Source organism: Bos grunniens, chromosome 7 (genome assembly GCF_055505025.1).
Source record: "Bos grunniens cultivar Pamir isolate PY7600 chromosome 7, Bosgru_T2T1.0, whole genome shotgun sequence".
In the NCBI taxonomy this organism is placed as follows: domain Eukaryota; kingdom Metazoa; phylum Chordata; class Mammalia; order Artiodactyla; family Bovidae; genus Bos; species Bos grunniens.
In genome coordinates, this window is record NC_141171.1 from 75,055,001 (window position 1) to 75,082,407 (window position 27,407).

At 40.7% G+C, this 27,407-nt stretch overlaps 1 long non-coding RNA gene across 1 annotated transcript in view; it reads right to left on the reverse strand.

The window, feature by feature from the left end:
• Positions 1-27,407, reverse strand: part of LOC147369837 (uncharacterized) — a 122,922-nt gene that overhangs the window by 24,308 nt on the left and 71,207 nt on the right. Inside the window, exon 2 of the long non-coding RNA XR_015168584.1 lies at positions 8,083-8,218. This is a non-coding gene — a long non-coding RNA (uncharacterized LOC147369837). The remainder of the gene's footprint in view (positions 1-8,082; positions 8,219-27,407) is intronic.

Below are 27,407 nucleotides of genomic sequence, written 5' to 3' on the forward strand. Positions count from 1 at the left end.
GCAAGAGTACTGGAGTGGGGTGCCATCGCCTTCTCCGACAATACTGTAAGCTTGATATAAAAGGGAAAAGCTCATATTATGCTGTTAAGTTGTGACTCTATGATGACTCTTCAGCTTATTTACCAACCCTTCCATCCGCACATATATAGTCCTCTTACCACCAGGAACCTAGGTTTTCTTCTAGCATTAAAGTTATATCATTTGGGTGTTCTGGAACAAGAGATTTATCTTGGATTCCAATATTAAGAGAAAAATGCCCTTAGGTATGTCTACCATGTATGTCAAAAAAGAATATGACTCTGAAAAAATATGGAACAAAAAAACACACAAAAAAATTCTCCTTCCAAACAACCAGTTTCTTCCTCCTTGTTCAGGAAAAAGTATTTATGTAATCTATATATACTTTTAAAGTATGTTTTCAACCATCATATGTCTCATGGTAAAGTTAATTAAATTTCCTTGGGTCACTAAGAACAAGTTTACTATCTTTTCTGGGTAAACTCATATCTATTAAAAACACACACACACACAGGGGACAATTTCTGATGTTCAAATATTAATAATCAAAGAAAAATTTCCCTTGCTGGAAAAATAAATATGGCCTGAGTATGCAGTATGAATGCATTCACCATGTTCAATGCAATCAATAGAGAGACACTCAGATCCAAGCACACAACAAATATTTCAGCTTATAAGAATAAAGAAAACATCTTAAAAGTATTCAAGCAAGAAGAAACACGCCACCTATAATAAATAAAAGCTAAGATTTAACACTAAATTTTATTGTGAAGGGAAATTCAGTGACTCAGTAATTTAGTATCCAGATCACTTGTTTTAAATGAATGTATAAAGACATTCTCGGTGCAAAAAAATCTCTAAAAAACACACAGAAAACCAAATTTGAGGAGACAGTCGAGTCAACTGAAAGATAACATCAAAATTAGGAACTAAATTGAAAAAGATATGAAATAAAATTGATCCCAGTACTTAATTTGCAGCAAACCTTGGGACTCCACTTTAATTATGTATAACTGACTGCATTCAAGGATGAGACTTGACCATACAGTGCCTTGGGCCACGAGCTCAGTTGTGTCCAGCTCTTTGCTACCCCATGGACTATATAGCCCTCCAGGCTCTTCTGTCCATGAGATCCCCCAGGCAAGGATCCTGGAGGGGCTGCCATTTTCTTTCTCCAGGGGCTCTTCCCACCCCAAAGATTCAACGTGTCTCTCACATCTCCTGCATAGGCAGGCGTGTTCTTTACCCACTGAGCCATCAGGGATGTTCCATATAGTGCTTTGCCCACAGGTTTCTCTTCTGTGTGTCTCCTTTCCTCATTCCAAAAATACATGTTTCTTGAGCCCTCTAAAAAATTCAGCAAAAAAGGCTGTGGATTTGGAATCATCTTCTCTAAAAGTTTCACAGTAATTTATGGCAATCTACAGCAAAGGAAACAACAGTAAGCACTTAAATAATTTGCCCAACCTACTGAATTTGTTATTCTCCAAAACATAAAACACTATTTTAATACTAAGGCCTTTTTTAATATAAATAAATAGGAAAGTTAGAAAGATAATGGGAAATCACTGATCATTGTTCAAAGCAGAAATTATAGGGTTTAAGGAAAAACGTGTTATATCTATCCTCCAAAACCTCTAATATGATGTTTACATATCCATTTAAGCATGAAAAAGATCTATTACCAAAATTATTGAGCTTTGATACTGGCCACAAGGACTCAATTTGGGAGCTTGTGTTGTTATTCAACATGAAGCTACCCAACATAATTGGAAAGCATTGTAGTATAGAAAATACTTGTCATTTGCACAGGGAAAGTGAATTTATTCGCAATAGCACTGTTCTTTTCATTGATTTTAGGGGGAAAAGTTGCCATTTGAATTATGTGTATCATTTCCCAAGCTATTTATTAAAGTTTTATAGCAGGGGAAAATATTTTTAAGAAGCAAATAAGGGACTTCCTTGGTGGTCCAGCGGTTAAGATTTTGCCTTCCAATGCAGGGTTCGATTCCCTGGTCAGGGGACTAAGATCCCAAATGCTTTAGGGCCAAAAAAACAAAACATAAAACAGAAGCAATATTGTAAAAATTCAGTAAAGACTTTTACAAAAAGAAGAAAATTGTTTGCATATGGGTGTTCTATTTGGTTCTTTTTGCAGATGCCACAGGCACATATGTACCCCATGAGCAGAGCTGTTTAAAAAGATTTACTCTACCTATAATGCTCTCTCTTGCTTCTCTAAGAAGTTTCTAGTTGTCTAATGATGTTCACAATAAGAAGAGGGATATGGACAAGAGACTGAGTCTCACCTGAAGTCTCTGAACAGAAGAGAGAAATCTGAGTCCCTTCCACTGCTCACAGGGACCCAGAATCATTATGAAAGGGCTGCCAAGGAGAGGCTGGGGATGTTGCAAGTTTGTGCGTGTGCTAAGTCGCTTCAGCCGTGTCTGACTCTGAGACCCCATGGACTGTAGCCCACCAGGCTCCTCTGTCATGGAATTTTCCAGGCAAGAATACTGGAGTGGGTTGTCATTTTCTCCTCCAGGGGATCTTCCTGAACCAGGCATCAAACCCACGTCTTCTGCATTTCCTGCATTGGCAGGTCAATTCTTTACCACTACGCCACCTAGGAAGCCCCAAAAGCCTACAGCATGTAGTATTCCCAGGCAATTTATCCAAGTACTAACCAGGCCTGACCCTGCTTAGCTCCCTAGATCAGACGAGACTGGACACATTCAGGGCAGTAAGGGATGAACTAATTTAGTAATGAAAAATATTCACAGAGAAAACATGCTCAAAAGCCATGACTGAGAACCCTAAATACATTTTCATCACAAACTTACTGGAAAAATCATATAATATGGGAGAGTTTAAGTTTTAGAATCAGAAAGACTTCCCTGGTGGCCCAATTGATAAAACTTCATGCCCTCATGCAGAGGGCCTGGGTTCGATCCCTGGTTGAGGAATTAAGATCCCACATGTTGTGACTAAGCCTGCATGCCACAGCTACAGAAGCCTGAGCACCACAAGGGAGACCCAGCACAGCCGGAAAAAAAAAAAAAGAAGAATCAGAAAGACCTGAATTCAAATCATAACAATCCACCCCTGGCATATAATTTGGACAAGTTATTAAAAATCTCTCTCTGTTTGCTCTTTGGCAAAATGAGGATAACAATACCTGTCTCATGAGTGCTTTTGAAGAACTGAGTTAATATGTGTAAATTGTACATATGTGTGCTCTCAAGTCACTCAGTCGTGTTTGACTCTTTGCAACCCATGGACTGTAGCCCACCAGGCTCCTCTGCCCATGGAATTCTCCAAACAAGAAAACTGAAGTGGGTTGCCATCTCCTCCTCCAGGAGATCTTCCCGACCCAGGGATCGAATCCACGTCTCCTGCATTGGCAGGTAGGTTCTTTACTGCTGAGCTACCAGGGAAGTAAGGATTCTTTACCACTGTGCCATAATGATGTCCCCAGGTCAACTTAGAAAAAAGAAGAAATCCAGAGACTTTGTATTGAAGTGAAAAATAATATCAATCAGTAAAATTTATTGTAAACTTACTGTGACCTTCAAAGCTGGGGTGTTGTGGAATATTTTAAAATTCTGGTTTTGCCATATAAATCAAATAATAAACTCCTGAGGGTCATGGATGAAACTATGAGCACTACAAAAAGTAAAAAGGCGACATCTATGTAGAAAGAAGGACAATAAGAAGGCAATGGGAGCTGAGCCTTACAGAATGAGCAAATGAGAAACAGAAAAAGCAAGAGAGGAGATAGCAATTCATAGAGGAATTTCACAGTGTGTGTGCATGTGTGTGTGAGAGACAGCAACAGAAAGGGACAGAGATAGAGAGAGTAGATCAAGGAGAGGGAGAAGAGAGACAGAACCGTGAGTTGGGTACCCAGTGAAGGCCAGTACTGCATTCATTGCCTTACATGTGGCTGTGCTATGCTTAGTTGCTCAGTCATGTCCAACTCTCTGCAACCCCATGGACTGTAGCTTACCAGGCTCCTCTGTCCATGGGGATTCTCCAGGCAAGAATACTGGAGTGGGTTGCCATGCCCTCCTCCAGAGGATCTTCCCAACCCAGGGATCCAACCCATGTCACCCACATTGCTGGTGGATTCTTTACCATCTAAGCCACCAGGAAAGCCCAAGAATACTGGAATGGGTAGCCTATTCCTTCTCCAGGGTATCTCCAGGGTATCTTCCCAGCCCAGGAATTGAACCTGGGTCTCCTGCATTTCTCCTGCAAGAATCTCCGGTGGATTCTTTATCAGCTGAGCTACCAGAGAAGCCCAGCCTTACATAGTAATCACATTTAATCATCAGAACACATCTGCAGGTATTATCTCCATTTTAGAGATAAAGAAACTGAGGTTATAGAGGTTAGAACACAGAGCTATCCAGCAGTGACAGAGGCAGGATTTGAATCCAGGTTTGCCCAATGCAGTACTTAGGCTTTTCCCAACATCACAGTTGTCAAGTCATGATAAACATGATCAGACTGGAGTGTTCTGTTGTTGAGGAAGGCATACATTTTTATTCAGAATGTCCGTCTTGTGACAAAAACTTCAATTTTCTTGAATTCCAAGATTGAAATAAATATCCCACTCTCTTTAAAGTATAGGAATTCAGCTCTTTCCCCCTTAAGCAAAAATTGCTTTGCTGTTGTTCAGTTGTTTAGTCATGTCTGACTCTTTGCCACCGCATGGACTACAGCATGCCAGCCCCCCTGTCTATTCTCTTCTGGAGTTTGCCCTGATTCACATCCATTGCGTTGGTGATGCTATCTAACCACCTCATCCTCTGCCGCTCCTTCTCCTTTTGCCATCAATCTTTTCCCAGCACCAAAGCTTGCTTAGCAGATCCAAAAACCCCTGCAAAGACTACTTTTCTTTTGATAAACTAAATTCCCTTCTCATCTACCTCCTAGCCCCAGCAAATTTTGTTTCTCACTCAGAGAGGAATTGATTTTCATTGGTATTCAATTGAAGTAGGGAAGGTCACAGCTTAGAACATTGGAAATGTATTGTCTAAAGAGCACAGTTTGTATCTTGCTTCCGAGAGAAGATCTTTAAAGATGCCTTGGCTTCGCTGACTTTTCTTCCCCTCCTGCATCCAAGAAACACCCTCCAGGGAGAAAGGCGATTTCAAATCTCACACTGCAGAGGCTCTGGGGCAGTCAGCTGCTGAATGCAGATTAGCCTAGTCCTTCTCTTTTGAGATAAATGGAATCTAAGGAGAGTTTTAAAAGTTTTTAAGCAATCCTTAGGGCCTAGACTACGTTTTGATCAGACCAAGAAACAAGGTTTCTTGTTTTGATCAGACCAAGACCAAGGTTCCAATCTGAAAGCCAAATAGGAGCCTAGATCCTCATTGAGTTTATTTTTATTTTCCAGATCCTCCTTTACATTGAGAATATATAAACATTTTCAATTACTGTAAGTCCCCTATATACTAATCTTCACATTTTGAACTTTCAAAGACACGAACATGCATGCCAGCCTCTGTATGCCAGCTGTTATACTGTACTACTGTACTTTTCAAGGTACTGTACTCGAAGATTTAAAATGTTTTCTTTATTTTTGTGTTTGTTTTTTATGTGCATACTATTTGTGTGAAAATTATTACAAACCTATTACAGTATAGTACCATATAGCCAATTGCGTAAGTTGGGTACCTAAGCTAATTTTGTTGAACTATGAACAAACTGGACTTACAAATGGGCTCTCAGAATAGAACTTGATGCTTATGTAGGGGACTTATTATATTCTAGCCATTAAGTTGTTCTCCTTTGCTAAAGTGCATCCTGGAAAGGAGGTTTGTCCTTAAAATGGTGAGCATGAGGACTGAATTATTCTGCAGTTTCCTGAGAAAGAGCTCAGTAAAATCTGGAAGCATTTGAGGGTATTCTTAATTACTCAGACAGAATTATCAAAGCACACAGTGGCTCCATCTATCCCTTCCTAGTATCTCACTCTAATTTTCTTTTTTACAATGTAGATATTTTACATAAAATTGTCTGAAGAAAAACAGACTATACTTGAGGGAGCAAATGTTAGGCCAGCCTTTCTCTGCTGTGACTGGTACTGGTGAAGGTCTTGAATATTCATGAGGAATACTTTTTAAAAAATCACAAGGAGTGATTATCACTTCTTTTTCCTTTTCCCCAACATTTTCCCACACTGACTAGAATAATTCAAAGCTTTGGGCTGGGCACAAACCAGATTACATAATTTATAAGTTTCAGTTGCAATGAGTAGCCAAGTTTGAAGCTCACAGGAGCTTCAAAGGAGCTCCTTTCTGAGTGAATATTCCTGGGAACACAGGAAGCTCTCCTTCACCTGCAGCTCCACTGAGGTAGAGAGCAAATGAAGACGATCTAGGAAGTTGACTACCAATAGCTGTAAACCAAAGATTCAAAAAGAAGGCTAACCTTGGAAAAACGATGCTATGTACTAACACATGTGCCAGGCCAATGGCAAAAGTTTTGCATTCATTTCCTCACTTAACTCTTACAATTCTATGAGAGGCATCACTATCATCCACTTTTCACATATGAGGAAATAGGCATAGAGTGAGAGGTAAGTAAGTGGAAGAGCCAAAGTTTATGCCAGGCAGTATAACCCTGAAACAGGAGGGAAGGGGGCAGGGCACAATCCCTAAAGAATGACAGAGCCCTTGAGGATACAACAAAATCTGATTAGAACCAATTAGGCCCAAGATGGTGGAAGATTTAACTTCCAGTAGACCTTGAGCCTCATTGTACGCTTACTGTAAAACATTAGCTAAATGACTTACCCACAGGTGCCAGGACAGTTCTGAGGCTAACTGTAAGGTCAAAAAGTGAGCAGTGGCCTAATTCCTGGAAATCTCTATCTCTTCTCCAAAATAATTAGAAAAATCCTCCCACTCATTAGCCCATGAAATTACCCAGCCCATAAAGCTAACTATTCCTCTGGGCTTCTGAGATGGCCCACACACTGTCTGTGGAATGTGTTTCTCCCAAGGCTGTTCTCGCCTTTTGAGACAGACCACATTCTGTCTATGAGATGTGTATTTCTCAAAATAAATTCGCTTCTTACCCTACGGCGTTTTGTCTCATTAGAAAGTTCTTTCTGTGCTGAGATGTAAAGAACCTGAACTTCAGTAGGTCCTGAGACCAGCTTTGTGGGTTTCATTAAAAGACAGTGGGTAAGGCCCGTGAGTTAAGGACTTGAGTCATCCTGCTCACTTGTATACCTCCAAAATCCTAGAACAGTGTGTGGCACACAGTAGGTGTCTAATGATTGTCTAACTATTTAATTATATAGTTAAATGATGAAAATATGAATAAATGAAGTTTTCAATCTAGCTTGTTCCCTTGATCTTCATATTTCTTGGGTACAGAAAACAGGACACTCTGGGAAGCATGAACAATACCACCAAGTGAAGAATCCCTCCCCCAGCTATTTCTCTGGTATCGACTCAGCCACCAGACATGTATGGTGGCAGTGCAGCCCCCGCCCACATCCCTGCGGATATTTTTTTCTTATTACTCTGTAGTGCTAATTAGTCTCCGTCGTGTGATTCCCTGACATCATTCTTTTCCAGCATTTAACACAGTGGGATTTGAGAGCAAGAGAAAAGGAAAAATTTGCCTCTGCACATTTGTCCACAGTCTCAACAGGAAGTCCACGGAATTGCTGCCTCAGAACTGCCTGAGGTATCTGCCGCAGACGGGATTCCAGGGGCCAGTTTCAGACTTTCGGCCTCAGGATCTCAGGGCATGGGGCCCAGGAAACTGAATGTTTAACCAGCTTCCCATGTAATTACTGTACAGATCCATGTCAGTGAAGCACCACTATCAAATCTCTTCCCCAACAAAGGAGGCTACAAGTTCTTTTTAAAAATCCCTGATGTTGGGCTCCAGCATTTCAGGAGATCTCTTCGAGGAGAGTCTATTTCCCTCCATGATGAAATTGTCTACTCTCTCCCAACGTCTTCTACTATGGGACCTCCCTTAGACCTGCCCAGCTTCCCTGGGTTAATCCTCTGGCTGAGCAGTGTGCCTGACCTGAAGACAGCATCCTTCCTGGGTGCCTGTTGATCATCTTCCTTGGTGCATCCTTGGTAGTCCAAGAGCAGCAGTGGCCCATCCAGACCAAGCCCAAGCACATAGAACTCCAGGTCCATCTGCTCCTGGCCTCCACCTGTAGGGCAAGAATTTGAACATCTGTGAACCAGTCTAGGTCACTTGCATTCCCCTTCTCCCAAATGCTGTTATTCAAAGGTAAGTATAAGACTTCCCTTCAGGTGCAGTGGATGAGTCCACCTGCTGAGGTAGGGAACACAGGTTCTACCCCTGTTCTAGGATGATCCCACAAGTCTCAGAGCAACTAAGCCCATGTGCCACAATACTGAGCCCATGCTCTGGAGCCCAAGAGCCACAGCTGCTGAAGCCTGTGCGCCTAGAGCCTGTGCTCCACAACAAGAGAAGTCACCACCATGAGTAGCCTATGCACCCCAGCGAAGAGCAGCCCCCACTTGCTGCAACTAGAGAAAGCCTGCTCACAGAAACAAAGACACACACACACACACAAAAAAATAAAATAAAGGAAAGTATAGCATCAGGTTTAAGAATGTAGATTCTGGACCCTGACCAAACCCACATCTCAGCTTGGCAACTGACTGTGAGCTAATTTTGTTCTTTGCCCTAAGTTTCTCCACTTGTAATAGTACCTCCCTCTTAGGATGACCACAAGATTAAATGAACATGCTTAAAGCATGTAAGTGTGTAAGTGTGAATTGCTGCTATTCTTGATATTGTTGTTGTTACCATTATTCAGGTAAAATAAGATATCAAAAGCATCTAAGGAGAGGCTTAGAGTGGTGAAAATATACAATGAATATGAACCCTAAGGGGAACTCAGTGAAAAAAAGAGGAGTTCATCACCCCTGTCTTTCTATATATGCGATGTGAATAAGGGCAGTTTACACATATGACAGTGTCCTTTTCTCCCAGTGATATCAGCTGACCTTTCACCACATTAACTCCTTAAGTACAGAAGCCATACCCTAAAGACAAGTTTACATCTTCCTTTACCCCTGAAGAAGGGATAGGCTATCCATTCCAGTATTCCTGCCTGGAAAATTCCATGGATAGAAGAGCCTAGCAGGCTACAGTGCATAGGGTCACAGAGTCAGACACGACTGAGCGACTTCCACTTTCACTTTAATATGAAATATATTCAGATTTTTTTCAGTCTTTTTGTGACTCTTTGAGTAAGAAGATAAGAATCTGAGGGAACTGGGAAACATAAATTTTCCTAGGCCTCAGTTTACCATTAAATAAAAGGGTTGAATTTAGACTACCCAGCTCTGGTATCTTACAATGCACTGTGCTGCCAAGCTTAGCTGACTCAGCTGAGCTGCAGAAAGTTAAGCCTCCTGATCATCACTGCACTACTGCCTTAAGAGCAAAGCATGGCCCTTGATTTTCAATCACATGCCAAAAATGTGGTGAGGAGGCTATAGATGGGAAGTTATGGCAAAGAGACTAGAACAAAGAATGGGTAGAAAGAGAAAGAATGTACACAGAACATTGGTCTCAAGGCATTCAATTTTAAAAACTGTACTACAGACTTAGAATGTATGCAAGATATATCATACAGCAACAAAAGATTGAAAATACATGTGCAGCAATAGAAGTGGGTTAAACAAATTATGGCCTTCCCAGGTGGCGCTAGTGGTAAAGAACCCGCCTGCCAAGGCAGGAGACATAAGAGATGTGAGTTCAGTCCCTGGGTTGGAAAGATCCCCTGGAGGACAGCATGGCAACCCACTCTAGTATTCTTACCTGAAGAATCCCACGGACAGAGGAGCCTGGCAGGCTACAGTCCGTGGGGTTGCAAAGAGTCAGACTCAACTGAAGCAACTTAGCACACACGCACACAAATGAGTTGCGGTAGAATCACAAAATGAAATGCTAAGCAGCCTTTAACAATAATTAGGCAGCTCACATTTTATAAATCTTGTTAAGAAAAGATGTCCAAGGCATACTGTTATATGAAAAAAACAGTATATAAAATATTTTATCTCTCTGTCACATACAAACACACACGTACTTTTATACATACATAGACCATCAATGAACAATGCATAAACCAACCTTTTTATGAATACCTTTTCAAATCTTTAGAATTTTGAACCACATACTACTTGTTAAAAAGTAAATAAACATTAATTAAAAATTTAAATGTATTACAATTCCCACAGTGGTGATAACAGATAGAAAAGTATGCTATTTGGGAACACAATGTATATTATATACTATATGCATGTAAAGCAAGCATATGAAAATCTACTGATGTAAATTAAAGCAAAAATAGCCTCAATAATATGATACCTGGGAATTTCTTTAATATGAGAGGAGAGGAAATGGATCGAGGTTTAGATGAAAACATGACTGGTCATGAATTGGTAAATGTTGAAGCTGGTGATGGGTACACAGGGATCTTTTCACTTTCTTGAAGTATATAGGGGTTCTGTCTATATTTGTAAATGACTAAAATTTTCACAAGAGAAAGTATTTTTAAATGGCTTCATTAGGAGTCTATAAATAAGTAGACAGACTATATATAGGGCTCTGAGGTCGATCAAATTGATTGCAGAATATGAAGTTTGTGAGTGCAGATCTAGTAAAGAGAAAGAAAGCTTTTAGTGTTTAGAACAAGGAGCACTGGCTCACAGGCAGCCTTGAGAGTCAGACTAGGCTGGAAGTGACCTAACTCAGGAAGAAGCTGACAACATGTTACCCTGGAGACAATACTTAAAAGGACAATTTTTTAATTAGGATTATTTTTAGACAAGTTCTAGGTTCATTTAAAAATACAGGGGAAGGTACAGAGATTTCCCACATCTCTCCTGCCCAAACACATGCATAACCCTCCCCACTACCAACATCCCCCACCAGAGTGGTGCATTTGTTACAACTGATGAACTTATACTGACACATGATAATCACCCAAAGTCCATCATCCACCCTAGGGTTTACTCTCGGTGTTGTACATTCTATGGATTTGGACAAATGTATATTGACATGTACCCATCATTACAGTACCATACAGAGAAGTTTCACTGTCCTAAAAATCCTCTGTGCTTTGCCTATTGATCTCTCCCTCTCCTTTAACCCCTGGAAACCAATGATCTTTTCAATCTCCATAGTTTTTCCTTTCCTAGAAGGTCATATAGTTGGAATCATACAGTACGTAACTGACATCATTTAAAATATATTGTAACTAACTTTTTTAGATCTTTCTAAACCTGGACCACCATCCCAGCAAGGTGTTCAGGCTTTAAAAATAGAAAATAATCCAGTTTTTTTAAATTGGGTATTTCTTACAGCTTCCATGCTCCATCTGCATGTATACAAGGGTAAGAAATAGCAGTAGAATATGTTGCAATTTATTTCAATATTTTTACATCTTGAACAAATTCAGATATTCTGATCTTAAAAGGAATTGAATTATGTCAAATTTGAATTATGTCAAATTCAAGGAATATGACATAAAAAATGGTATTTCTATTTTAAACTCAAGGTGCTCAAGAGTTCACCAGATGCATTTCCTACATCTGGCTCACACAATTTCTCACTGTGTTTCTATTGAACTCCTGAGTGACCAAAATGTACCATGTAAGACCATAAAGGTATATCAGATCCTGATACCTGGAGGACCCAGCACTTCTTGTCAGTATCGTTGAAACAAGAAAGATGAGCGTCTCAGATGCTAGTTTAGTGTTTTAAATTTTCTTCCATTGCTTGTTGTTGTTCAGTCACCCAGTCGTGTCTGACTCTTTGCGCCTCCATGGACTACAGCATGCCAGGCCTCCCTCTCCCTCACCATCTCCCAGAGTTTGCCCAAGTTCATGTCCATTGCATCAGTGATACCATCCAGCCACCTCATCCTCTGATGCCCTCTTCTCCTTCTGCCCTCAATCTTCCCCAGCAGCAGGGTCTTTTCCAATGAGTTGGCTGTTCTCATCAGGTGACCTAAATATTGGCACTTCAGCATCAGTTCTTCCAGTGAGAATTCAGGGTTGATTTCCTTTAAAACTGACTGATTTGATCTCCTTGATGTCCAAGGGACTCTCAAGAGTCTTCTCCAGCACCACAGTTTGAAGGCATCAATTCTTTGGCACTCTGCCTTCTTTACGGTCCAGCTCTCACAAACATATGTGACCACGGGAAAGACCAAATCCTTGACGATACGGACCTTTTGTTGGCAAAGTGATGTCTTTGCTTTTCAACACACTATCTAGGTTTGTCATTGTTTTCCTTCCAAGAAACAGTCGTTTTCTGCTTTCACAGCTTCAGTCACCATCCACAGTGATTTTAGAGTCTAAGAAGAGGAAATCTGTCACTGCTTCCATCTTTTCCCCTTCTATTTGCCATGAAATGATGGGGCTGGATGCCATGAATTTACAGCTATCTAAATGGTGATTCTTCAAATTTTCCTTTAGAAATACACCGTTTTCAATATGCAATGAACTTAAGGGCTCCTTTCCTCTACAAAGAATTAGACATGTTCGATCCACCATTTTATTCACTTACAAAAAGTAGGAACCAACTGTAGGTTCCATTAGAGTGGAGAATTTTGTTCACTGAGTATTGATTCTTTGTTCCTGGGTTCCTTTCTCCTCTCCCAAACATTGCTTCCCTTTTTATATGTGTTGTAAGAAAAAGGGGCACTGGCTTTGCTTTTGCAGACCTAGTTGCAAGCACTGGCTTCTGTTACTCAGTGCTGACTTGCTTTATATCTCTAAGTAACTGTTTATCTATTTCTTTATCAATAAAAATGGAGATAAAAGACTTATCTAACTGACTAGATAGAAGTCTTGGAAATGAAAATGGAAAGCCCTACAAAATCATCATGTGTTACATGCTGATACAAGCTGCTTTCCTGCTGCTTAAAAGATACATGCTGCCTCTTTCAAGTCCTGAATCTACCTGCTGTATACCTTTTCCTCCACACAGACTTACTTTGCCTTTCCCACTTCCCAAAGAGCCTCACCCAGACTGGCCTCCATCTCCACCATTTCACTGAAACTGGTTAGATGAAGATCACCAGTCACTTCCATGCTGTAAAGACCTATTGGCTGTTTTCAGTCAATACCTTTCCAGACATCTCTCCAGAACTGATCAATTTCTGTAAACACTCTTTCCTAAATTTACGCTCTGATCTTCCACTCTTCTAGGATTTCACAGGCCAATCTGGTGACTCTTCAACCTCCTTTGCTAGTTCTGTCTGTTAAATTAAAATTTTTTTTAATTTCTGAAATATTTTGTTTAAATAAGAGATTAGCAGAGATTGAGGTTTCTCTTGGTGGTGGTGGTGTACCTTCATACATGCAGAGGAAGAACATTCTCCTGGTTTAACAAAGAAAATTCTTGAATATTTACACTTCTTCAAAAGTAAAGTCAACAGAAATATTATTTGCAGGGGAGGGGGCAACACATTCTCAAGAAAAAGTAAGGAGATTTATAGACATTTTAGAAGTTAGAGGTTATTCTCATAGGGCCTATCAATATGTGAAGTCTCAGTGTTTTACAAGATGCTATTGTTAAAAGTATCTATTGCAAGGAGAAATATATGATGCAAAACAGAATCTGCTTTTCGTCAGTGACAAGATAAGGTGGAAATTTTTCTCCTCGTGGCATAAAGGTTTCTTGCACCAACAACTGGAGGAGGCTAGAGTTTGAGGTCTAATTACTGGAATTCCATTAGCTAGTTAGCAAAAGAAGCATGACTGATACTATGAAACTTAAAGGGCAGAGGGAAGGTAAAACAAGATTTTTAATAAATGTGAACACACAATGTTTTGCAATCTGGGGGGCCAGATTCAAAATATTTAAGTCCCTCTGTGCTCAGTCCCAGACCCCCTACTACTTCATGTGGCCTCAATTAACACCTCTTTACAAGTGACTACCAGATTACATCTCTAACCTAACTTCTCTTCTAAGCTCCTGACTAGAATCTCAAAATAGAAGAGTTACAAGCACCTCAGTATTATCAGATCCAAAACAGAACTCCTGGTTTCTGGTCCCTATAACCTCTCCCTCCCCTCTGTCACTGATATCTAACCTGATGGCACCATTCAGCACCTACCCATCCTTGACTCTCCTATTTTCTTCACACTCCTCTAAAGTTATGCACTCTCTCATCAAGTCTTATCTATTCTACTTTTAACCTGTGTCTGGATTCTATGAGCTTTTTCTTCAGCTCTACTGCCACTATCCACATCCAGGCCATGATCATCTCTTCTCTGGACTATTACAATCAACTTCTAATCGATTTTCTGCTCTTATCCTTGCCCCAGTACGATTCATTCTCCCTAGAACATCAGCGGGATCCTTTTAAAATCATAAATAACAACATTTAAGGCCCTTGCTTAAATCCTCTCAATGGCTTTCCCTTGTATTTACAAAACGATCCAAGATCCTTAAAGAGCCCCCATGCTCCGGTGGCTGGCTCTCTATTCATTCTGACCTCATTTCACCCCCTCTCCCTCTCACAAACACATTTCACTCATAACAGCTTTTTTTCAGGTCCTCTAACATGCCACGTTCTTTTCTACTTCAATACCAGTAAACATACTCACCCCACTACCTGGAATATCCTTCTACTCAAAACTTTAAAACTGGGGTCCCCAACCTCCAGAACCTAATGTCTGATGACCTGATGTAATAATAATAGAAATAAAGTACACAATAAATGTAATGTGACTGCATCGTCTCGAAACCATCCCCCACCCCCAGTCCATGGAAAAACTGTCTTCCACGAAACCTGCACCTGGTGCCAAAAAAGTTGGGGACCACTGCTTGAAAGACGAGAACCATCTTACCATTCAAGGTTCAGCTCAGCTGTCACCTCTCCAGAGAGGCTTCCCTGTTGTTTTCCCTTATGACAATGTGTTTCCATTTTGCTAAGTATTTCTTTGTTTACTTGTCACTGTCTGATTCACCCACAAGGCCACACTGTGTGAAGACACAGACCACAACTTCTTGGTTCTTCATTGCACACCAGCACCCAGCATTGAGCCTGGAGTGGAGGAGGATGCTTCTCTAGTCTGTTCATAAAAATCCTGTTTGCAAATGAATGTACAAATTTTAGGATGATAAAAAGCAGAGAATCCTCATAAATAATATTTTTCCTAATTCTTCAATGGTAAAAAGAGAAAAATCTTCAATTAATCTCATGATCATGGTAATTCTTTAATATGGCAGGATGAGGGCAGCATGAGGCCTGTCCTGTTCACTGAGGATGTTTTTCATTATTTATTGCCTTCATCCATCAGTTGCCCATAGCACGGCCCTAATGACAACCAACTGCGTCTCCAGATATGGCCACATGTCCACTAGGGAGTAAAATCACACCTAACTGGAAACCATTGACCTGCGTCATCAACACTTAATATGTCATTTAATCCCCCACAAAGATAAAAATAAAAACATTAAGTGAGGAAGTTAATGAACCAAGAGCATAAGTTACCTGTTTAAGGCCTCAAAGAATTAGGAGTAGAAAGGGGAGCAAAATTCAGCAAACAAACCTCCCAATTAATGCTGAAGTAGACTTCCGGTTCATAAACACCTGGTTGATCTGCTTTTGTGAATATGAATATATTTGTTTTGAAAGAAAACAGTAATTATATTCCCATCAAAGTTAACATTAATTAATGTCAAGTCATTGGAAAGACAGCTACATTGAACTGACAAAAATTCTTTGAGGCTGGAATTGTTTTCTCCAGTCTTGAAGAAGCCTTACATCTACTGCTTGGCTTCTAACTCTACTGATACATCAGTGCAGCTTTTAAACAAAATTATTTTAAATAAAATGTTATGTCTCATTGTTATCTTTTCCCAATAAAATCTCAGAATCACATAAGTATTCTAGATTTTAGCTACTTTTTTGATAATTCATACAATGTACAGTCTGGGCTTTAATCAGTGCTTAAAACACTCTGAATGTGAATTTATTTTCTCATATTTCATGCGTCAGCTTTTCTTATTTCTTAATCAGATTCATTTGTCTTCTGGACCAGGTACAGCTTCTGTTGTCTTAGAGGTAAACCCAAAGTTGTGTTAAGAAAATACTGTCATTATTAAACCTACATAAGCAGAAGATAGAAAGCCCTCACCATAGAATAATATCTACCTACTGTAAATGATTGACTGCTATGAGCCTAGTGCTGTAGTAAGTGCTTCACATACTTTATATCATGTAGGTAACAGCCCTTTGGTATAAGAACTATTATACCATTTCACCAATGGGATAAACAAGTAAATTAGGTAACTCACCTATATTAATAACCAAATGATATGTCCTACTCGGTGTGACTGAGAATCAACCAATATTGATCATCTCTGATGGCCATTCTAGTTATGAAATCTGATCACTGATTTTCTGAGGGAAAAAAAAATCTGAGGATTAAGAAAATCCTCATCTCTCATTCTAGAGGAGCCACAAACCAGAGGTGCTCTGACTCAAGTGGTGACCTTGTATTGAACTAGATATGACATCTAGGAAGTTGAGAAGGAATGCCATCCACTCCTGCTAGTACTCCCAGAATTAGACCTTTAGTTTTTGGCTCTGTGGGAAAGGATGACCAACTATCCAGGTGTACCCAGGACCATCCTGGTGCTAGCCCTGAAAGTCCTGCATCTGGGAAACCCTACCTATAGATGTGTTCCCTCTCCATTCTCTACCAAATCTCCGTGATGCTAGCTGCCTCTCTACATCTCTAAATCCTCACTTTTTGAAGAAACATTAAGACTTTACTGTGGCAAGACTTGACTACATTAAGACTATGCCAGATACGAAGGATATCAAGGCAAAACTTCCAAATCTCTGAACAGGTACCATCTGGCTGCTGTATTATCTTTCATACTGATAGCCATCCTTTCAAATACTAACTGGGACTAAGACCTACCATCTACCATTATACTCTATAAAGAGCTTGTCCAGCCTGCCCGGCTCTTCTTCCTCTACCTAGTTACTCTAGCAGCTATCTTGTGTCCACCTGCTGTTCCCATATGGTCCGGTCTATCCACCCAGTGTGCTATGTGCGTGCTCAGTCACTCAGTCATGTCCAGCTTTTTGTGACTCCAAGGACTGTAGCCCACCAGGCTCCTCTGCCCCTGAAATTTTCAGGCAAGAATACTGAAGTGGGTTCCTATTCCCTACTCTAGAGGATCTCAACCCAATGACTCAACTCCTAATTCCACACTGACAAAAGCCTCAGTACCTCTTTTCTGGACATACTCATCTTTTCCACTTTGAGAGTGCCATGTTTTGTATGATCATAGGAAATGCAATCATTTTCTTTAGTGTTGATAATCCTTGACCCTCAATTATTCTGAGAAGAATTGAATTGTTAAGTGGTTTCCCACACATTGATATAGACACTTCTTATGAAAGAAAGTAGGAATGATTGAAAAGAGAAAACAAAGAGAATTAGATTCTAAAAAGAAGCCACTTGTCTAACTGGCCTACCTAGCTAAGAGGGCAGCTAGAAGTGGCTAAAAACCTCATGCCGCAGGAGAGCTGTTGAGTCAATGACGTAAGTGTTTTTTCAAGTTCCGGACCATAGATCCTCAAGCAAAACACCAGAAAAAAGGTTATCAGAGGATTTCCATTTTCAAATATAATTGGGAAATCTGGAAATACTGTTTTCTCATCCTCAGTACTTTCATTTCTCTGCCTCCATGGACAAAAGTTCTATGTTCATTTTTTCCCCTCAACTTCTTGAACTGAACAGTTGGCCCTTATAGCTACTTCCCATAACTGGTTTTCATAAGGAATATATATATATGAATATATTGGTATCAGCTCAGCCATTTATTATCTCTGCTTCCTTAAAGGTATCACTTCATCTTTTAGGACCCCCGTTTATACAACATGAATGGGATGAGAATATCCTAACAAACTAACATATATTAGGATACCTGTCATGGATACCTGTTGCTTTGTCTACCTTATATACATCCCTTTACCTTCTGTCTAGTACTGAGATCTGGCTTATGAGTGAGAAAGGCATTCCTAGTAGCCTGCACTGAGTTTGTGTCACCATAATACACTTCTATCCATCATTTAACTCCCTTCCTCACCAATATTACCCTGAAATTCTTTATGGAACATGCATCTTCCCATTCTTAGTCGTATCCTAGCTGAATAAGCAAGCTATGCTTGCTTAATGCAATTGATATATTCCATCCTTCAGACCACAGGAGGAGGCATGTGACCCAATGCCAGCCATTAAGAGGATGGACAAAAGTTAGAAATTGTGTGGGAGCACTGAAAGAGTGCTCTCAGCCTGAAGCAGTGTGAGAAATAAAATCATTTTGATTCGGTAAAGAGAGAAACTCTAGTTGCCAGGGTCATGTACAGAGCCTGAGAATGAAATTAACAATATGGGACACAGCATGGAGAGCTGGGGAGAAATCAGGGATCACCCTGATGACACTGTTTGCAGGCTGAATCCCACCTGAAATCAAATCTGTGTGAGCCATTTGATTCCCTTTTATTGTTTGAGGTAGTTTAAATTGAATTTTCTGTCTCCTGCAAACAAAAAACATTTGAAAGATCATGAGACCCACACCTGGCCAATCAGAGCACATCCACCCCTCAGTTTACAGATATCAGGGTTCAAGTGCACACAGAGAAGCCAAGGCAGGAGCTCCCTAGGACCATTCAGCCAGTGCTCTTAGAGAAAGATGTTTCTTTCCTTCCTGGGGGTTGCTAAGCAATCGTTGCCCTCTGCAAGGAAAGAATCTACCTCACAAATGGGCCCCTCTTTGTAATCACATTCTTTGAATTGCAGAATCAAGCAGTACCAAAATCCAGGTCTAGCCTTGATTTTTAGTTATGTAAAACATATTCCTTTTGCTTAATAAGTTTGAATTGTATTTCTGCTATTTATAACCGAAAAGGTCTTGACTAGCCCCTTTATACTAGATTCTTTGGTAACACTTTTATGTATGTGAGAAATCATAATCAACCTCATTTCATAGATGAAGAAACTGTAGCTCAGAGAAGCTAAGTGAGTTGTTCAAGGTTATAGACCAGGAACTTGAGAGCTCATTAAGTTAAAATTTGCTGTTAGTAATTGTGTTAAATGGCTTGCAGATGCTTTCATAAGGTTGGTCACAATTCTCAGACTCTGATTTAGCAGCTAAGCTCTGTGAAACAAAAGGAATGGGGTAGTCTTGATGGATGACCTCACTGGCATGTCCCCAGAAAAGATTTCATCAAAGGTTTACTCTACTAATTCCTTTAAAAAAATTCTTAACAACTATGGATTCTGCTTCTCATGGTCAAATTCAAGTAGTTCAGCATGATTCACTTCCCTATAAAACCAAAGGCGCCTTGCAGGTGGATATTTACCACCTGGTTTAAAGGAATGCATGATATTGGTACCTAAAAGCAGAGTCAGCAACATTTACATTCCACTGCTTACAGACAAAAACCAGGCAGCTTAAGGACGTCAAACAGCAGCATCTTCTGGTGTTCGTTTTTCATTGGTGGTGGTGGTGGTGAGGCTATTGGTGCAGCAGTGCTACTATCTGAAAACAGACATTTAAATCCAAGCAGGAAAAATCCTACTAAGAAAATAAACAAACAAACAAAAGCCAGCTTCTATAAAACCACCTAAATGTTCAAAGTCCATCCCATTCCATGGTATATTATGATGTCATGTTCTATCAGTCTTTCCCTCCTTTCCAGAATAAAGAAAATTGCAAGTGGACTGTGACTTTGGTTTTACATTTTTCTTGTACTGCCCAATTACTACTGCTCAGACACTGGAGGGCATTTAGGGCTGGGACTCTTATTTATTCAAAACTTTCAGATGGATTCATCTCTTCTGGATTGGGGAGAGTATGGGTGTAGTACAAGCAGTTGGTCTCAGTCTTGACCCTCAGCCTCTGGACATGGGTAAATCCACAGAACTCTGTCTTAGTGCATTAGTCCCCTGTGGCTGCCATAACAAATTACCACATACTTAAAACAACAAAAATGTATTCTCTTATTACAGTTCGGAGGTCAGAAGTCAAAATGAGTTTTAAAGGACTAATATAAAGGTCTTGGAAAAGCTTGCTCCTTCTAGAGGCTCCAGAGAGAATCCATTCCTTGCCTCTTCCAGGATATAAGGCTGTAAATTCCTTGGCTCCTGTGGCATCACTCCAATACCTGCTCCATTATCACACAGCCTTCTCTACCTCTGTTGTTCTTGCCTCCCACTTATAAAGACCATGGTGATCATCTTTAGGATCCACAGGATAATACATGACAATCTTCCCATATCAAGGCCCTTAACTTAATCATACATCCAAAATGTCTTTGCAACACTGGCAGTCTTCATGGGTTCTGGGAATAAGGAGGTAGGCATCTCTGCTGCTGCTGCGAAGTCGCTTCAGTCGTGTCCAACTCTGTGCGACCCCACAGACGGCAGCCCACCAGGCTCTCCCGTCCCTGGGATTCTCCAGGCAAGAACACTGGAGTGGGTTGCCATTTCCTTCTCCAATGCATGAAAGTAAAAAGTGAAAAGAAGTCGCTCAGTCATCCGACTCTTTGCAACCCCATGGACTGCATCCTACCAGGATCCTCTGTCCATAGGATTCTCCAGGCAAGAATACTGGAGTGGGGTGCCAATGGGAACCATAATTCAGCCCACTACAATACCACAATATGCCACTGGACACTTGGATAGAGAGGCATAATCTAATACAGGAATTTTTAAACAGTCCAGTGAATGAAATCCTAGGTCACTTTCCATACAGAGTAGAATGGGTATAGATGAAAAACAGCCCCACATCTTCCATTGTAGAAACAGTCTAGTTCACAACATGGTACAAATAGGCCAGATCTAGAAAAGGCAGACCCAGGATTTTTTGGTTTAAAAAAAAAAAAAAAAAAGCTGTAGCTATTCCACTTCTTCTCACCAGCTCTGTGAGGCCTTATATATAATATGAATTAATCAGTCTCTCTTTTCTCCTTTGCCTTTTTCTTCTCTTCTTGTCTCAGCTATTTCTAAGGCCTTGCTCCCTGGAAGAAAAGCTATGACCAACCTAGACAACATTAAAAAGCAGAGACATTACTTTGCCAACAAAGGTCTATCTAGTCAAAGCTATGGTTTTTCCAGTAGTCATGTATGGATGTGAGAGTTGGACTGTAAAGAAAGTTAAGTGCTGAAGAATTGATGCTTTTGAACTGTGGTGTTGGAGAAGACTCTTGAAAGTCCCTTGGACTGCAAGGAGATCCAACCAGTCCATCCTAAAGGAAATCAGTCCTGAATATTCATTGGAAGGACTGATGCTGAAGCTGAAACTCCAATACTTTGGCCACCTGATGCAAAAAACTGACTCATTGGAAAAGATCCTGATGCTGGGAAAGATTGAAGGTGGGAGGAGAAGGAGACGACAGAGGATGAGATGGTTGGATGGCATCACCGACTCGATGGACATGAGTTTGAGCAAGCTCCAGGAGATGGTGAAGGACAGGGAAGCCTGGAATGCTGCAATCTATGGGGTCGCAAAGAGTTGGACACGATTTTGCGATTGAACAACAACAATCCTCTGAACCTGTTATACTCTCTCTAAAGTGGGGAATACTTACCTACCTCCTAGTGCTGTTGTGAGTATAAAATAATCACATAAAACAATAGCTCAATGCAAAGAATGCAGCTGGTAACACATTAACTATTTGTATAATGTTAATAACAATAATTATTTCTGATTGTTAAACTTGTGAAATAGTTGACTAAATTTCCCAGAAAGGTTTGCAATTTCATAGGTTTTTATAAAAAGCAAGACTAGAAAGCACTTTTTCTCAGAGAATGCTGTAACTTTCAGAAGCAAAGGGGATCATTTTTGCCTGAGGTCTGTCTCTAACAAATAAGAAGAAGTTATTGATCCACAACTGGTTATGCAACCCTGCCCACACTCTTCATAGCAGGAGATTAAAAAGACTAAGATGTATCCTTCATCTTCAGGAGCTTTGCAGTGTAGTTAATGTTGACAAGACTAACTTATTTAAAATGCAGAGCAAAATAAGAGATGTTATCAAGTCCAAATTTCATGGAATGAGTTATAAATGCTATAAAACCCCAGAAGAAAAGCAGATTAGTATGGGATAGAGTGGTCAGGCAAGAGAGAAGGTATAAACTAGAACTTGAAGGGTGAGTAATATTTGGAGAGCCAGGAAGAGGGCATTGTGAGGCATGAAAAATGGAAAGAACAGAGAAGCAAAGGCTAGAGGCCAAAGAGAGAGCAATCGCTGTAACCTGGTGCCAAGCCTATGAATGTTAAAGAGGCAAGAGCAGTGAAAAAGAAAAAAAATCATGGGATAATGGTCAAGAGTAGGGACTCAGGAGTCAGAATATTTGGGTTTGGATCATGTCTTCCCCACTTGCTAGCTTTGTGACCTTCGACAATTCCTTTAACTTCTCTGATGCTCAACTTTCACACCTACAAAATCAGTGATAGTATCACCTCGTAGCATTGCTTCAAGATTACAGAACAGGAATGTGAAATGCTTAACACAACGGCTGGTACACACGAATAATTCAGTATATGACATTTCCAGTAATAGTTGTAATAGTCGTGGTAGAATAATCATGCTTGACTCTAGAATCATAGATATTTAAACACAGAACAGACGCCAGGGGTTATTTTATCTGAGCCTCTCATTTAAGAGGGAAGATAACTGAAGTGTAGAGATGAGATGACACTCAGCTTCTCATCGGCAAACTAAGAATCACTATTCGTCCTCCACACCTGTCAGATTCAGCATTCCTATTCCAAAATAACTCGTGGTTGGTGCTCGTGAACATGCTAAATTAGTGCTGATTTAGGATTCCTTTTTAAAGGACTGCTGAGTGTTAGCTGCCTCCAGTCAGAGGGAGAATATGAGAAAGCCAAATTCTACAAATAGAAGTTTTCAACCCTCTAATAACTACTCCACCAAAAGTAGAAGCCGAGCAAGGACACTTTGGACTTAAACTCATTTGCCTGGTCTTCCTTCAGTCAACTTTTTACCCGATCTTTGCTAGAAAACTTCCACTTTGGTCTCCTAGAGTTTAAATGAAGTCTATTAAACATCTCTTGTATATGTTGCAGGGTTCTTTTTTAATGCCCTGGAATTTTTCAGCCCTGGAAATATATGTAAAAGTAAGTTCACAAAGCACTTGGTGTGATTTCTAATAAAAAAAAAAAATTCTAAAATGCAGATTCTTCAGAGTTTGTACAGTTAGGGATAAGCAAACCATGTTCTTATATTGCCCCCTTCTGGTTGATGCAGCAAAGAGACAGCCTGTATGGTATAAGAAACTAGCTCAATTTCATTTTAAATAAAATCTTTATAATCACTTAGCCCTGCTGATAGGCAGCTGCAGGTAATTTACTTGCTAGAACTAGTTACGTCGGATGAGTAACTCATTAATGTTAAAGTGAAAGCAGCTTTTGTGCTTTGGAAGGGCAATAGGTAGGGGAAAAATTACTCAGCTGTCTTAGCATCAGGCAGAAGCATTGAAGCCGAAAAGAAACAGAACTTGCTCCATGGTTGCTGAGAACGGATGATGTGAAATTTCTTCAGATGCCAAGTTTAGCCAAATTGCAGGAGGATTCCATTATACATAAGGTAAGCAGCAGGAATATCCACCTGAGCTTTCTTTTTTGATGAGATGGAGGCAAGGGAAGGCTGATTTCTACAATATTGTGGCCAAATAGAGACCAATTTGAGGAAAGAATCCTGGCCTCTGAAAATATCTTTCTTCCTGAAACATGAAAAAAAGGCTTGAGAGACAATTTAGGCAGGTATAATTCCTCTTATCCAGGTACAGTCTGTTAGTTATGATAAGATAAGCTATGCCACAGTGACAACTGGAAAATCTCAGTAGCTTAATTCCAAAAGAAGTTTATTTCTCACATAAAATCCACATGGCCAAGGCTCACTGTCCATATCATAGTGTGTAGTATTGCTATTTGGTTTTCATAGCAAACTGTATGATCAAGTCACTTAAGATGGCTATTCTCTTGCTCTCTGTACATTCCCTGCTCAGCGTACACCTATTCACATTACTATCCAATCCTCTTTATTATAGGGCTTAATCAGTAACTGCCTACATGCATGGCCCCTGCCCCAGCTTCTGGTCTCCCTGATAACTGATAAGCCAAACTGCTGTCCATTCCCCCTGTAACTGGTAGCCTCCTTCTTACACCCCCTTTCTCCCTCCCCAGTAGCGAACACTGTTGCTGTGTCCTGTCTGCCAGCGGCTGTACACAGTGAGCTGTCATTCTAGGACTTTGCTTTCGACTTGTAAGAGTCTCTATCTGATAACCCATTGATGTCTCTGTCACTGTCCTGGGTTCTTTCTCCAGACTCTCCGCTAAACAATTACAAGGCATGAATGCCTGCAGGATGCAGCCAACAAGACCATGAACTATCTTCTGATAGAAACTATGTCTATTCAGGTCTATGCTATATCCGCAGTACTTGGCACACCACCTGACACATAGGTACTCAAGGAATATTTGTTGAATGGTGAAAGAAGGAAGGGACAAATGAATGAATGAATCAAGTTAAACACCTCTGGGCACACTTCCAGGAGCTCTGACTTCTCTTTCTCCCTCCGCCTATCTTAGGTACAGACCTAAAGCAAATGCCATTCTATACTGCAGGAGAGTTACCTTTTCCCCTAGGGCTCCGTCATGGTATCATGCCCATGTAACTGCACGATCTCTTTTAAAAAGGTCTTTTTGGTGAGCCCTTGACACATTGGGGATGTAAGTCAACAAGGGTGGGAAGTAAATACTCTTAGCAACTAAGCTTTGTAATGCTTGGCTTAGGGAGAAGCTGATGGATAGAGGACACATGGAGACCTTACAGATGGGTTTCTTGGGGAGACACTTCACAAAATGAAGCCAGCACAAAGCACTAAAAATTAAAAAGGCAAGGTCTTCCCCGGTGGTTCACTGCTAAAGAATCCGCCTCCCAATGCAGAAGACGTGGGTTCAGTTCCTGATCAGAGAAGATCCCACTTGCGCGGAGCAATTAAGTTCGTGTGCCACGGCTGTTGAGCCTGTGCTCTAGAGCTCTGACCACAACTACTGAGCCCATGTGCCACAACTACTGAAGCCTGCATGGCCTAGCGCCCACGCTCTGCAACACAGAAACCACTGCAATGAGAAGCCTGAGCGCCAAAACTACAGAGTGGCCCCTGCTCTCTGCAACTAGAGGAGCCTGGGCAGCAGTGAAGACCCAGAACAGCTAAAAGTGAAAAAAAAAAAATTAAAGGAAATGCAAGTAGCACTGAGATCACAAGGAGAAAGACAAGGGGAGGGGGGCGGAGAGCCTAGTTAAAGAAAGAAAGGAGAAGAAAATTGCACTTTAAGATGTGATTCTCATCAAAACAAAACATATCTAGATGTCTTACCAGCCATGCAGAAGACCCCAGATTTTTTTTCCTTTTGCTTTTCTCTTTCTTTTCTATAGAGTTTTACCATTTTTCACTGATCAAATACTAACTGAAATAATACTGTGACAACTCTCTTGAATCCCCATCCCTAAAGTTCTTACCATTTCTGCCTGTTTTTTAGCAAAGACCCTTCTAACCAGTACACACTGATGGATACCAAGCTGGCAGCTTTGGCTCTCTAAATTCTTCAATCACTTATGTATTCATTGGAGAATTAATAGATTATTATTTTGCACCTAAAGCAAGATAGGGAGTGTTTTTGAAATCACAAAAGGTGCTGGGACATAAACTCTGTGAACCATAAATCTTGCAGTTTAATTAGAACTGTACCCAGGGGTACTGAGTCTGACTGTATATGAGGTTTTGGAAAAAAGATCCAGTTCTATCGACCACAGCCCCATTCTTTGAGACTGAGGATCAGCCTACAAGTTGTGCTGAACTGCTGAGCTACTAGCTCAAATTTCTTCCTCCTTCCTGGCTCCCATTCGCTTGATCCTGCATCTCAGAGAAGGTACAGTTCCCCACCCCCACCCCGTGGTTAGAGGGAGAAGTGTACTGTCACTAGGGCTTATATTTGCCTTGACCTTTGCATACTCACATTAGGCAGTGATGACTATTTCTGGATTGCAAAATACTAACTGAAGAACAGATAGATTATATAGTGTGCCTCCTAAGTGGCATGTTGCTATGGTTTCCCACTGAAAGAAGAGAATTCTCGCCATTAGGTTATCTGAAATCTGCAGGATTGCTCCGCACTGTTTCCGCAGAGCAATAGACTGTCCTTTGAACACAACTCCATCTGTATGATCAAATGCAGTCTCCGACTAGCAGAGAATGAGGTGTGTTTTCGAAGACTGTCTTCACAGAATGCAGTGGGATCTGCAGGACATTTATGAGACTAAAACAGGCACTGACTTCTGTTGATAAGGCACCCTTCCTGTATTTATTAACTATGACCCTTATACCAAAAAAGTTATTGAATCTGAACCACCTGAGCATGCAAATAGGGTGCTTTAAACCCGCCAAAAGCTTCCCATTGCTCTGAAGATAAAATCCAAACCCTTTCTCATGGCCTGTATTCCTTATAAGGTCAAACTCTGAACTACTTCTCTACCCTCAGCTCACCCCACTCTTTCTCCCAATTCAGGATCTGCTACACTTACCTTCTCTTACTTCCTTGAACGCATCCTCTAAAACACCAACTTTTTCCCTGCAGTAAGGTCTATGCACATGCTCTTTCTTTTGCTTAGAATGCTTCTCCCCATTTCTGGCCTGCCTTAACTCTTACAAATCCTCCAGTTCTCTAATGCCACATACTAAGATACTCATCACCCCAATTTCAATTCGGTTCCCATTTATACGCTCTGACAAGACTCTGCACTGTCATTTCACAGCACACACAAAAATTTGAAATTAACTGTATATTCTTGTGGTTGTTTAATATATATCTCCTCCACCAAAATAAATCCTGAAAGTCATGGGTGATGCTTTTTGGTCTGCTATATCCCCAGAACTTACTATAATACAAAACTTGGCACATAGTAGGCTGCTGCTGCTGCTGCTAAGTCGCTTCAGTCGTGTCCAACTCTGTGTGACCCCACAGACGGCAGCCCACCAGGCTCTGCCGTCCCTGGGATTCTCCAGGCAAGAACACTGGAGTGGGTTGCCATTGCCTTCTCCATGGTATGAAAGTGAAAAGTGAAAGTGAAGTCGCTCAGTCGTGTCCAACTCGTAGCGACCCCATGGACTGCAGCCTACCAGGCTCCTCCATCCATGGGATCTTCTAGGCAAGAATACTGGAGTGGCTTGCCATTGCCTTCTCTGACATAGTAGGCATTCAATACTAAATGAATGAATCAGCCCACTGATTCC